This window comes from Sphaerodactylus townsendi, linkage group LG12, assembly GCF_021028975.2.
Source record: "Sphaerodactylus townsendi isolate TG3544 linkage group LG12, MPM_Stown_v2.3, whole genome shotgun sequence".
Classification (NCBI taxonomy): Eukaryota; Metazoa; Chordata; class Lepidosauria; order Squamata; family Sphaerodactylidae; genus Sphaerodactylus; species Sphaerodactylus townsendi.
Genome location: NC_059436.1, coordinates 11,539,058 through 11,553,029, shown reverse-complemented (window position 1 = coordinate 11,553,029; position 13,972 = coordinate 11,539,058). Strand labels below are relative to the sequence as shown.

The 13,972-nt window shown below is 43.8% G+C and overlaps 1 protein-coding gene across 10 annotated transcripts in view; it reads right to left on the bottom strand.

The window, feature by feature from the left end:
* ST3GAL4 (ST3 beta-galactoside alpha-2,3-sialyltransferase 4) overlaps positions 1-13,972 on the bottom strand; it is a 178,858-nt gene that overhangs the window by 107,543 nt on the left and 57,343 nt on the right. The gene's annotated exons all lie outside the window — the stretch shown is intronic.

The following is a 13,972-nucleotide window of genomic DNA, read 5'->3' as shown; positions in this document are numbered from 1 at the left end:
CCTGCCACATGTGTTCCCATACAGATTTCTCCAACATCAATAAAAGTACTCTGTCCTAAAATACGGTTGTGTGGACCTATCCTAGCTTTGCAGTTCTAAGCTATGAGCTGCTTAAAAGAACTATATCAGTGATCTCCAACATGGTTTCAATGGTCACTATGATGCCTGCACTTTTCTGGTGCCTACCAAGTGTTTTTAGAAAGTGGCAAGGCCCACTGGAGCTCCTGCCCAATCAGGTTTCTGACTGGCCACTGAAGATTTGATCGACTGCCTTTTTTAAGGATTCCTTTAGCAGCCTCTTCTACCACTACAGAGAGTCAGGATGCCAAAGGTACACACAGGTTCAGAAAGATTATGAACCCCTGAACTACCAGCTTGGAGTAGGGTTATAAAACATGAAACATTTAAACAATTAAATAATAAGTATTCATGTACTGTTCAAATATGTTTAAATGTCAACATGCTCCAGTGTCAGCCTTGTGTGCTGACCACTAACAGTAAAGCCAATATGAGAAAATATTCCATAGGCACAGAGTGTCCTTGAATGCACAGGTAACCATCTGCCAGTTTTCCAAATGGTTACCTGTGTGACTCTGTGCCTGTGGAACATTTTCCCATACTGGCTTTACTGTTAGTGGTCAGTACACAAGGCTGACACTGGAGCACGCTGACATGTTCTTTTTATAAAAAATCAATAGCAGGGCAGACAATAAATGGGTTAGAATAGATCAAGAGCTGGTTAATGTTTATACAATAAAATTTATGACAGTTTAACAGCTGCTTTATTAAACAAAATGTACATCCCTAGTAACGTGGCCAGGCTGCCTTCTCCTGCCCCCCACTGCAGCAAAAATGGTAAGGGACATGGCATTGGGGTCCCTAACCATACATCTGGACAAGGCATGGCGGGCACAGAAACAAAATGGCTGCCGCAGCAGGGGAAGCCAATCACAAAATTATTGCCACAGCTTAACTTTAGCCACACAGTGCTGATCCTTGTGCTAGGGTGGCAGCTGATGCCAAAGCAGGGGTTTTTAAAAATCTGGACAGCCCATCAAATCTCACACAGTCAATTAGAAAAATTGCTGGGGGGAAGCCTTACCTGGCCCCACCCACTTCCTAAAAACACTTGGTGTTGGTGGGCACCAGAAAAGGTGTCAGTGGGCCATGGCACCCCTAGGCACCACTTTGGGAACCCTGGTGTAGACCCAGAACCACTGCATCAAGAAATACTCTTCCTCCCAAAACTCTCAGGATTGCCTGTCAACTCTAATTCCTAGCTCAGACCCCATAAGGAAAGGGCCAATTGCTGAGAGAGCAGTGCGGCCATTCAGACCTAGACTTGTAGGTCAAAACAAGTGTCAAATTTAGACACTTAATTTTTTGGACACTGATAAGTTTTGAAATTTGTTTTTATGCACATCTTATGTAACTTTTAAAAAATATATATATCATGGTCCCCCAAATTAGAAGTGACCTGGGCCTCTGAGAAGGCCTACATTGAGGTGCTCCCTCTCAAAGCTATTTTAGACCACGTCGAAGAAGTTAGAAGGCCCCAGCTGCAGACCAATGGCCAAAGACTGTGAAAGCCAACTGCTGGCATATCTCAGAGCCAAGTAAACAGACCTCCTTCCAAGGGCTGCCTTAATTAACGACCAGTTCGTTAGCGTCTCAGCTGTCCTTGGCTCAGCTTCAAACCCTTAATTTTGGCTTTTACAATAGGAAACAGACTGTCAGACCAAAAACCAGGCCAAATGAGGATCTTGTGGTACTTCTTCTCAGTGAAATCCCTGTTGACAACACACAATTGATGAACCTCAAAGTAACCTCATTCTTTAAATAAAGCAATGGAGGTAAAAAGGCTTAGGATGAGAAGATGCTGGTTTGGTAGACAATTAAAGTGTGGCCTATCCAGAAACCTGTCCTCCTCATCTTCTTCCTTTATTTATTAAAATGTTAACATCCTGCCTTTTAACTGGTTTATCCCAGCAAAAAGTGAAACAACTTATGACAACTGAAACCAGCTGAAGTACAAATGATAAAACTTCTGGAGGAAACAAAAAATCAGGACAAGCAATCAGATTTTTAAAAGACGACAGGGATATAGGAGTTGAAACGGCAGATGGTCATTAAAATCTGTCCAGGAGCTCCAGAAAAATTTGACCTGGGGTCCACATTCCATCAGGGATGGAACAAGGATAGATTCATTGGCCTCCACGCTGCATTTATTTTGCACTACACTGAATTAGTATCTGGAAGGTTTGGAATGGATTTGCTCCATAGGAGAAATAAAACTACAGATATCAGAACTGTTCCTGTTCACTTATCTCAGGATCCTCCAAATGGTTCCCGAGAGAAACCTAGAATGTACATCATACAGATAGCCAGAGACAGGAAAGAAAATCAAGACCAGAAACTAGCTTTGTTCTATTCAATAAGTAAAAATTATTTAGAAGTTAAAGATTCTGCAGTACACACAGAAATAATTTTCAGGGTAGAGATCTATCACTTTTGTGCAAGGCAAGAAAAGAATCTGTCCCAGACACTTTTATTGAAAGACATTTATCTCTCTCTTAAAAAATGAATCACACTGATGCTTGCCCTTATGTAACTGCCAATATTAATGCAACACATCAAACCCCCTCTCCCACTCATGCAATCTCCACCCCAGAAATAGTCTTCAAGGACAGCAATAGTCTTCTATGAGCATCACCTTTGCAATGTGCTTCACAGAGGGAAAGTGGCATGGTAGAGCCCAAGCTCATCAGATCGTGGAAGTGAAGCAGGGTCAGTACTTAGATGGGAGGCCACAAGGAAGACTCCGCAGAGGAAAGCACTGGCCAAGCACCTCTGTGACTCACCTTGAAAGCCCCTTGCTGGCATCAACATAAGTCATTTGCGACTTGACAGCATTTACGTTTGCACCTTGCAAACTGCCTAATAAACTGCACATAACCAAGCAATCTACACACCCAGTTTGGGGGGTCTCTCCCCCACAACAGGATAATCACCCTGCAGCTGCAAATAGTGAGCAAATCCGCAACTGTAGGCCAGCAACAAACACTGCAGCTGTTTCAACACAGGGACGGTTCTCCATCCATTCTGATCACTCTGCTGCGCCTGCAGGAGTATCGGCAATAGAAAAGGAGCTATTTCAAGCAGCAGATGTTAGAGGGAGTGTCACTTCCCCCTTTCCTGTCCCACATAGTCTCCCCCCCCCCCCGCCCAGCTCACATCCACTACTGTCATTATTTTTAAAAAATGTACTTCAGAGGAGGATGACACTACCTTAACTTATCATCTCAGCTGTGAAAATGACTGTGAAATTGTCATCGATTTCTTCCCTCATCAATACCTACTGCCCGGACGTGCTAAAAAGTCCATCATGTGTTTGAATCAAGATATTACCGCAATCATGGGATAAACGACAAGCCTCTCAGAAAATACGGCTACAGAGATCTGCCGTTCACATACAGGCCAGAAATAATTTTCCAAGTATAATCACAAAGTCAATACTCAGTAGGCTAAGCTCATAAGAGCAGCAAGGGATCATGTGTGAGTCCAAATCTGTCTGCAGCGTGGTTTTTATGCAAATAACATAAGCCTGAAATAATGATGTTAGAAGCAGAACCACAACATATATCTATATTTCTGGAAATGAAATGCATTTCCAGAATCTGCCTAGGAGCAGAAATCTCAGTACAACTGGAATAATCATCCATATTTCTCACTTTTAGTATGTACAAGGGTTGACATCACTGAAATAGTCTCCTGATCTTTTAATGTGAATAAATAAATAAATGCAGTGGCAGTAAAAGGCTTTAGAGTATGTATAAACCTTTGAGCCTTGGCCGAGCAAAAACTGTTACAACAACACTTGTCCATCATCCTGTGTTGTTCCCACAAGGGTTCTGTGATTTTCCTATTGCTACTAGATCAAATCAAGCCTGACTTCTCCCTAGAAACTAAGATGACTAAACCCAAGCTGCTGTACTTTGGCCACATTATCAAAAGAGTCACTGGAAAAGACAATAATGCTAGGAAAAGTCAAATGCAGCAGAAATGCTCAACATGAGATGGATCAACTTTATAAAGGAAGCCATGGCCTTCTGTCTGTACGACCTGACCAAAACTGTTAACAATAGGTCATTCTGGAGGACAAAACAATTTTTATTCAATGGTACCTGTAAGACCAACCAACTTTTATTCTTGATATAAGCTTTTGTGTGCACGCAAATTCTTCATCAGCATGCATATGAAAGCTTCTAACAAGAATAAAATCAGGTGGTCTTAGAGGTGCCACTGGACGCAAGCTTTTTTTCGCTGCTTCAGACCAACACAACTTCCCATCTGAACCTTTTTTTAAAAAGTAAAGGTAGTCCCCTGTGCAAGCACAAGGTCATTACCGAACCACAGGTTGACGTCACATCACAACTTTTACTAGGCAGACTTTTTGTTTCCCACAGCCTTCCCCAGCCATCTATACTTTACCTCCAGCAAGTTGTTTGCTCAGTTTACTGACTTGGGAAGGATGGAAGGCTCAGTCAACCTTGAGCTGGCTACCTGAAGCCACCTTCTGTTGAGAGCAAACTCAAGTTGTCTGCAGAGCCTGGGCCGCCATACTGTGCTACGGGGCCCTGAATCTATTTTGGAGGTTGCCTGATATTTATTGGCTGACAGGCGGGTCGCCTGATGACTGGATCCATGGCTCATGCTGACTGCTGCTGTTTCAATAAAGCTGTGGCCATTTCTTTCCAGACGAGGTGTCTGTGTGGCTACTCTGTGTTATCAGGGCTCTGCCTCCCCGTTCATTTCTCCCTCCCTAAATCACTGGGCCCGCACAAAGCACGCAGAGGGTTTAATGCTGAATGTGGTAAAGATGCAGTTTAAAATCTTGTTTTAATGTTTAGATCGACTATATGCTTTATCAATGGAAATAGTTTTTAAACTCATCGTCTGATAAATTTCCTGAAACTTCCTGGTTATAAAAACTGGTCTATGACCACAATAAACTAACTGATTGACGGGTCCTAAATTCCTTTTGTAAAATGGTGCTATAACGTCTAGTTTGTCTCACAGTTCTGCCACCTCAAGGTCATTCAGATTTGTTTCATCCATCTCCAAATGGCAAGAGGCTGGAACCACAATTTCAAAGTCTATAAACAGACTCGGCCAGGGTCACACAGGCAACTTTTAATCAAGTTGGGAGGAAGAACTACAAACAATCTTGGAAGGAAAACAGGGAGAAGTTCGCACAGATTTAGAATCAGACAGACATCCAGGGTATTTGCAGACCAAATGAAAAATGATATTCTTTCTGAGCCAGTGAAGAAAAAGTTAGCAAAAAAAACCACAGACATGTCTGCTCACAACGCTGCAGCTATCCTAATGAGGCAAGACGCCATCTGGTCATACTACTTCCTAGTAACACGCCTTGACTCCTGCTGCTCATCTCCAGGTGTTTTGGTACACTTTGTTCCTCTGTATTTCCAGAATATGTTTTGGCACTGATGTGAAGTACCTAATTTATTAGTATTAGTCAGGGCTACATCACACATAACAGTTTCCTTTCAGAGCTGTAAGCAAGGGATAAGGGGAACTATGTCTGATTCCTATACCTGGTGGAAGCTGATGTGCTATTTTTAAACAATGCGGTGAAAGGAAATATAATGAATATTATAACAATCTAGTATGGCATGGCAGTCAGATCATTCAAGGAGACCATCTTTCTCAGAAATTCTCCCTCACGGAGGCCTTCTTGGAAACCTTCAGTGTGGTCAAAACAGCTGCCTAACCCAGTCTAAACTGACCTTGTCAGAGGTTGGAAGCTACGCAGGGTTTGGCACAGTTAGTACTTGGACTAGATCAGGGGTACCCAAACTTTTTAAACAGGGGGCCAGTTCACTGTCCCTCAGACTGTTGGAGGGCCGGACTAAAAAAAACTATGAGCAAATTCCTATTCACAAATGATTGTAAAATGTTTGATTTCACCTTTCAGCCTTTCTGTCATGGTCTATTTTTAGAACAGTGACCAAAGTATGTCAAGTACAGGGTGGGCTCCAAATATTGTTGGGGAGGCTGTGGAATACCTTCCCCTGTAAAAAAAAAAAAAAGCAGAACTTTCCCAATGAAGCATTCCATCTAACCCAGGATCAGGTATATTCCTGGGTTCTTTCCTCCTAACAGCCAACGAAGCGATTCGGCAGCCTGGCTGATGCCCATGGGAAGTAGAGGAGGAACAGACAAGCCACAGGGAAGCAACACATACCTGGAGTAGCTGAGAGGAAAGGCCCGGCTGAAGCGTTGCCACATGTAAGGTTTCCAACTCTGGGTCAGAAAATGCATGGAGATTTGGGGGTGCCATCATGTAACTGCAATCAACGGCCGTTGGGGCCAGTTCCTCCTCTCCCTCGAGCCCCCACTGCACATGAATGGAGCCATCGCTGCCATGCCTGACGGGCTGGATGAATGCCTTCAGGGGGCCACATTTGGCCCCCGGGCCGTAGTTTGGGGACCTCTGGACTAGATAGAAGACCTCCAAGACTGAAAACTTCGGAGACCTAAAAGCCACACCACAACTGCACCGGCAGCGCACAATGATCCCTGTTTAGGTGTCCACAGCCAAATCGTGTAAAGATTGGCACTCATGACCAGAGAGGCAACAAGTGACAGGAAGATATAAAAGCAAACAACCAAGAACTTTTCCCTCGAGACTGTTGTCAAGACTGACAAATTCAAAAGATGAGGGGAGGGGAGGAAGAACAGTTTTTCAGACTAAGATGCTTATGACTTGTAGTATTACAGACTAACTATCAGAGGAGTATTGGGGAGGAATGGTGCACCCCCCACCCCCCTGCCCTGGGGCGGGGCTTGGGGTGTGGCCCCACCCCCAGGCTCCCTACAGCCCAGCTTCTGCCCTCCACAGAGCCTGGGGAAAGTAGGAGCAGGAGCCGCTACAGCCTCCAAGGACATGCTTTTAAAAGCACAGAGGGCAGGAGGCAGGGCCCTTCTTATTCCTGCACATGAGCAGCAGACTCTTATCTGGTGAACCAGATGTGTTTCTGCACTCCTACATTCCTGCTGGGTGACCTTTGGGTTAGTCACAGTTCTCTCGAGACTCCCTCAGCCCCACCTGCCTCACAAGGTGTCTGTTGTGGGGAGAGGAAGGGAAAGGAGCTTGTAGGCCACCTTGAGTCTCCTTACAGGAGAGAAAGGTGGGGTATAAATCCAGACTCCTCTTTTTCTCATTTCTTCTATCAGAAATACCTCCCTTTCAGCTGAAGCAGAGAACGAACAAGGCAGCTGTCAACCCCTTTTAAAGCGGGGAGGAGGGGAACGTCCACTGAGAAAATGAAATTAATTTCACACTGCCCTTCAGTGCTGTGAAAGATCCGAATGACGTATCACACACACTGCTGCTGATTATTAGGGTAGATTATTAGAAATTCCCACTCTGGGAGTTTGGGGCAATGTGTAATTTGGCCCTTAATAGTATAACTGACATTCACTTAATATTGTGATTCCCTTCTCTATTCAGCAGTCATGCAGGGAGCAGGGGACTGGTGTATACAGAACTCCTGGGGAGTAACAGGATTGACATGGGGTGCCACAAGGCATAGCAAGGAATACTTCACCAGAACCAAAAACAGTACAATGCACCTTTTTTCTGAATACCACTTCAAGCCCAATGCTTTTGCTCAGATGTGTCCTTATGGCATTTGTTTTTGTTTTGTTTTTCTAAGCAGGAAATGGGGGGGGGAGTCAATGGAGGGGGCTACCCACAATAGCATCCTTATGCCCCAAGATTACACACTGCCCACCGCCATGGTATGCCAACAGCTCCTCATGATGCGCCCTCTGCATGACCTCCTTTCTTCTCACCTTCTGCTGGCAAACAGAGCAAGTTTTAGGGATAATGCCAAGTCCCCAAAAGAGAGTTCACTGTGATGGAGCCAAGTGCCAGAAGCAAAGAAGAGTCACGCTGCAGAGAGCAGCCCTGGAATCACATGGGAGGGAGGGAGGGAGAGAGAGAGAGGGAGAGAAAGAGAGAAAGAGAGAGAAGGAAGGAAGGAAGGAAGGAAGGAAGGAAGGAAGGAAGGAAGGAAGGAAGGAAGGAAGGAAGGAAGGAAGGAAGGAAGGAAGGAAGGAAGGAAGGAAGGAAGGAAGGAAGGAAGGAAGGAAGGAAGGAAGGAAGGGAAGAAGGAAGGAAGGGAAAAGAGGGGAAGGAAAGAAGGAAGGAAGGAAGGAAGGAAGGAAGGAAGGAAGGAAGGAAGGAAGGAAGGAAGGAAGGAAGGAAGGAAGGAAGGAAGGAAGGAAGGAAGGAAGGAAGGAAGGAAGGAAGGAAGGAAGGAAGAAAGGAAGGAAGAAGGAAGGAAGGAAGGAAGGAAGGAAGGAAGGAAGGAAGGAAGGAAGGAAGGAAGGAAGGAAGGAAGGAAGGAAGGAAGGAAGGAAGGAAGGAAGGAAGGAAAACAAACCTTTAAACAATATGTTCTCTCACAAAGTCCATTTTAGCCTTTCAAGCCCAGTTTAGCGGAAAACACAAACAGTGCCTGAAATCCAAAGAGAATCTCATTGCAGACATCACTATTTGATTAATTGCTCCACACCAGCAAGTATTTCTTAGGCAACTATCTCTGCCCAAACTCAAGCATGCTTGTGGATATACATCATTGTCAATTGAAAAAAAAAATCCAGGCAAGTTCCCCACTTTTAAAAAACAACATCAACACAATCCACTGTTTTAAAGAGGACAAAACAACTGTGTAAGCCTTCTTTCTCCACCATCCAGCTGCTTCCTTTACAGTAGATCTCAAACTTTTTTAAAAAGTTCTCTTTCTTGCCACTGATCTAATTTTTTATTGACCAGCATCAACATGCAGCCACACAGACATTCATAATTCTTGAAAACAACAGTTAAACACCGCCCAACATCTTAAGCAGCCCACTGCCTACTACCCAACTCAGTTTTCTGCCACTGGTGATTTCCAGATACCCAAAGTTCATAAGAGCATGCATTCTATTTCCAACCATTCAAAATGCAACAAACTTTGAAATGAGACTGAAGAATACCCGAGTGTTCTATCTAATAAGCTTTCCTTCAGTCATTTCAGCTTGAGTTTTTCTTTAAAAAACCCAAAAAGTATACTTCCACCCACCTCTTTGTCCTTATCTTCTCTCCGTGATTCATGCAACTCAGAGACCCAGCAATATCACTTGCTCCTTACATGGGGGAATCCTGTCTACTTCCCCCACCCACAAGCACACACTTTCCTATGAATATCCACCAAACAGGACTCTGCCAATGGTTTTCGAACTTCTAGGGATAATGTCAATACAATGAGGAAGAAAGCCCTACGCATGTCTATGTGACCTCAAGGGAAGAAGCAGGACAAAGTTTATACTGAACAAATGCTGGAAACTATTGTCACGCCCACATTTGCCATATATGAAAGGGAGTTTCCTTGCTAGGACATCTGCTGTCTCTAAAGAGACTTCTCTACTTTTTATATATAATTTTCAACATTTGGTGACAACTTCACCACCCACTGTACGTGCACCAACTCGATGACAAAACAGCACGAAGTGGTAAAATTGATCTAACAACTCCCACCGATACACAAATATAAGTACTTTAACATCAGACTTTCTTGGCAGGAAGAAGAAAATGCTTTGAATATATACTTAACTTCCTAACAATGCCATTCTATGCAGAGTTACTCCAGCCTCACTGAAACCATTGTGTGACTGTACTCAAGTAAATCCTTGCAGGACTGGATTGCAAAATTGCTCATGGTATACCAAGAATGTCCCTAAAGCTGCTATAGAGTAGATGATATGCACTGTGACCTTTAAGAAAATGGGAGAGAAGATACAGCCCCCATCTGTCATTCATAACACGAAAGCAGATCACCTCTTTTGAACTTCCAGCTTTTATCCTTAAGTTGAAAAAAAGACATTGAACTTGCTTGAAAAAAAATGGCCTTTGCTAGATTTCACACTGAAAACACAAATCAAATGGAATGCACGGCACCTGACTTTCTTTCACCTCATGCCTCTTCTCAATAGCAACAACCAATGCAAGTTTTCCAGCCTCTGAAAGGATTATTCAACAAGCTAATTTGAGCAAACATTACATTCTGCAGAACACAGAACGGCAGCTGTTCTTTCAAACTATTTCCCAAAAGGAGGTGAGTCTTTCCTCTTCCAGGGAAACTCCAGCAGCTAGGTTTGCCCAACTTGTTGGAGACTGGTCTGACCAAATCTCTGCCTTCCAGATATATTTCAGTGACTGCACCCTGTTCTTTCTAGCTGCCCGTCAAGCCTGGAAAAGGAGATGGCAGAATTCTTATCTGTAATATGCAACAGTTTGGAATAGTCAATTCAGGGGGAAAAATTCAGGTTACACACCTACTCACTTTACACATTGGCAGGAGATAATGCCTGTTCATATCATGAAAAAGCCGGCAAGTGCCTCTGATAATGTAACTAATCAAGTTATAGCCTGCCCTCAGTAACCTCAGATACAAGAAGTACGCTGTATAGCAAGAAATAATCAGAAGTTTAATGGCATCATCAATATTAACAAGGCTTTATTCCAGCATTAAAAACTTAGGTGGATTACAGTCCACTTCATCAGATGCAATATTAATGAGTGCAAACCCTATGCGGGAATGAAATCTTATGAATACTTAAGGTGCCATTGGAATCCTGTTCATTTTTTATTATTATTTTTATAGCGCCAAGTACAGGATGAAATTTAATTATACCGAATTCAAATATAACCAGAAAAGGGAAGAAAGGGTTCCCAACAGCGATAACAGCGCCACATTTGTTGAAGCAGAACTTAACCTCTCCAAAAGCTTGAGCTACAAAACAAGTCTTGTTAAGTACAAAAGTATTAGCTAGAGATGTATGTCATCTGCCAACTGAAGAACAAATGTCAATGCAGAGATTTTGACTTCTCCATATGTCTGCTCTGGGATAACCAGCCCACCAACTTTGCATCCACTTCACACTGTTTGCAAATATCAGGATTCTAATACTTAACGTAACTAACTAATCTAACGGTAGAATCTAACGTAATCTAACGAAATCCAACTAACGAATCTAATCTAAAGGTTCTGAGCCAGAGCGAGCGAGCGGCAGTGAGCGAGCGAACGAGCGAGCGAGCGAGGAAGCCTTGAGCGAGCGAGCGAGCGAGAGAGCGAGCGAAACGAACGAACGAACGAACGAACGAAAGAAAGAAAGAAAGAAAGAAAGAAAGAAAGAAAGAAAGAAAGAAAGAAAGAAAGAAAGAAAGAAAGAAAGAAGGGTTCTCAGCAGAACCTTTGTTTTTAGGGACAGGCTGAAAATCAGTTGTCCATAATTCAAGACTCCCAAATTATGCGTGGCTTCTTCCAGGTTTAAGCCAAGGAATAAGAAAACTCAACAGAAGAAGCCTGGTGTAAGAGGAGGAGAAGAACAGTTGGATTTATCCCCTACTTTTCTCTACCGTAAAGAGTCTCCAAAGCCACTGCATGATTCAGCAACCCTCAACCCTCAGCCATTTGAGTGGAAAACGCCTCAGAACCAGGGGTGAAGGGCAGATGCAGAGGAAAAATGGAAGGCAGAGACAGAATGAAGCATACCTTATTTGTGGGAGGGCTGCAGCTCAGAGGAAGATCTTCTGTTTTGCATGCAGACAGTCCCAGGTTCAATCCCAGGCATCTCCAGTTAAGAGGACCAGATAGTAGGTAATGTCAAAGCCTCTGCCTGAGACCCTAGACAACCCCTGCCAGTCAGAGTTGACAACACAGACCTTTATGGGCCAAGGAACTGATTCAGCATAAATAAGCTTTACCACCCTCACCCACAGCTTTCTCTACTATAAAACAGCCTCCCATACCTGCTACCAACATTTAATCCTCGTCTACAGAGATACAAAACAGAGATTTCTCAGTAACGTGCCCCCATTGTGGGACATCCCCAATGCCAAGTAGAAATTCTCCTTGAACACCTAATAAATCTACACAGACAGGCATTTTTGTGAGGCTGGCATGCTGTTTTTGTTACTATATTGCAATGATCCCCATTCAGTTGCCCGCAGGTGCCCTGATGCCCATGTCCTTAGTTGAGAACTTGTCCTAGCTTTCTGCTACCTCTTAGAGCAGGAGTTGCTTCAGAAGAGTCCAGGCAACTTCACCTTTGGGCTACAGGGTGCTCACATTCAGAAATAGCTGCATCCTTCATAGGAAGGCATTTGGCTAGGAACCTCCCGACATTTTGTAAACCTCCCTACCAATCCTTTAGTAGTTAGCTCTGCACTCTGGTACTGCTGAATCATTTTATATGTACTTTTGCTTTGATTAGTTCCTTTAGATTTCATTGGGATTTGTATCCAGCTCTCTTCCCCTCCTTTTAGTCAACGGACAGAAATGCATCAACAGTATTTTAAGTAAAATATGTTCACTCTTTCCTCTGCTTCACCCACCTTTACAAAAAGGCCTCTGCCTTGAGTGGCTACACTGCTAATCTCACAGATACAAAATAAGGGATCAAACGAGTCGATGCCTAGCGCTGATCACATGCATCAGAGCCCTGGAAATGAAATCAATTTCACGCTACAGTTCCTGTGCACTGCCACATCAATCCCACTGTGACACACGCATGAGCCACTCGGGAGCTGAAAACGTGGAACAGCAGCAAAATCAGCATGGCGCAAAGCAGCCATTGTGAGAGACGGAAGCCATGGAATGGGCGACCGCTCTGGGAAAGAAAACAGAGATGCATGTACCTGTAACTGCTGTCCGTCAAGGTCTTCTGTGCAGATGTGCATTGGGACTGAGCCTGTGTGCAGGCCAGCCATCAGTAGAATTGGGGCCATCCGTTTTCTTCAGAGAGACTGGGATGATTTTCCCACCTCATCCTCAGTTTCTGTTTGCTGCCATAAACTCTCAGAGAGAACACCAGAGTAACAGTAAGATAATTCACTGAGGGCAGTAAACAACAGCTACACCTTCACGTTTTTATCTTCTGTCTTCAGCAGAGCCCAACATTGGGAATTTTAGGGAGTTACTCCCCACCAGGAGGCAGGGAGGGGTGGCGCTCTTACTGAAGAATCACCTCTCCAACATTTGCATCTCCCGGTTCTTCTTCTTCCTGTTCTTCAGCTCAATCGAGAAGGGCACTCAAGTCATTAATTTCCATCCTGTTTCACGAGTTACATTACCTCACCCAGACTTTTGTGTCCATGGAGATCCAGTTCACTTCAACTTAATTAAAGTACGTCAATCACGTTGTCACGCTCGAAGTCCTTGGGCACGTACAGATGTGGCTCACGACAGCCTAATCAATGCAATTTTCCCAATTTCCCCCACTGAGGTCTGACAGCAGTTAATTGTAAACCAGCCAGTGAGATTTAAACTTTTTATCTTGACCTAATCAGAATGGTCAAACTTGACCATAAAGGAGCCCCAGACCCGGCAAATGGTTCCTCAGTTCTGGTCAGAACTCTGTCTACCTCCTGAGAACACCTGCAGGAATCTTCAGGCTTTTCCTCCTTGATTTTCTCATTCTGCATCTACCGGTACCCCTCACGATTCTCCAGGTCTCAAGTGCCAGATTTAAGATTGTACATCTCTTCCCGAAAATATTCCAGCTTTACCTCCCTTCTCTGTTTTATGTGTGCCTTTTGTTGATTTAGGTGTTATTACCTAGGGAATCCGTTATCAGTTGACTAGTTTAAGTTCTTTACATTTTTATTTCTTTTTCTTTTCTTTTGTATATGATACAAAGTTATTTGTTTGTGTTTAGAAATACTCTCCTTATAATTTCATTCTGGAGTAGCCCTATTGAGCTCCAACCTGGTATACAAAGGTGACAAGGTCTAGACCAGTGTTTCCCAACCTTTTCGAAGTCAGGGTACCCTTGACCTCACTCTTCATATCTCGTGGTACCCCTGCCGCCACCCTCCACCTTCCCCTCCCATTGCCCC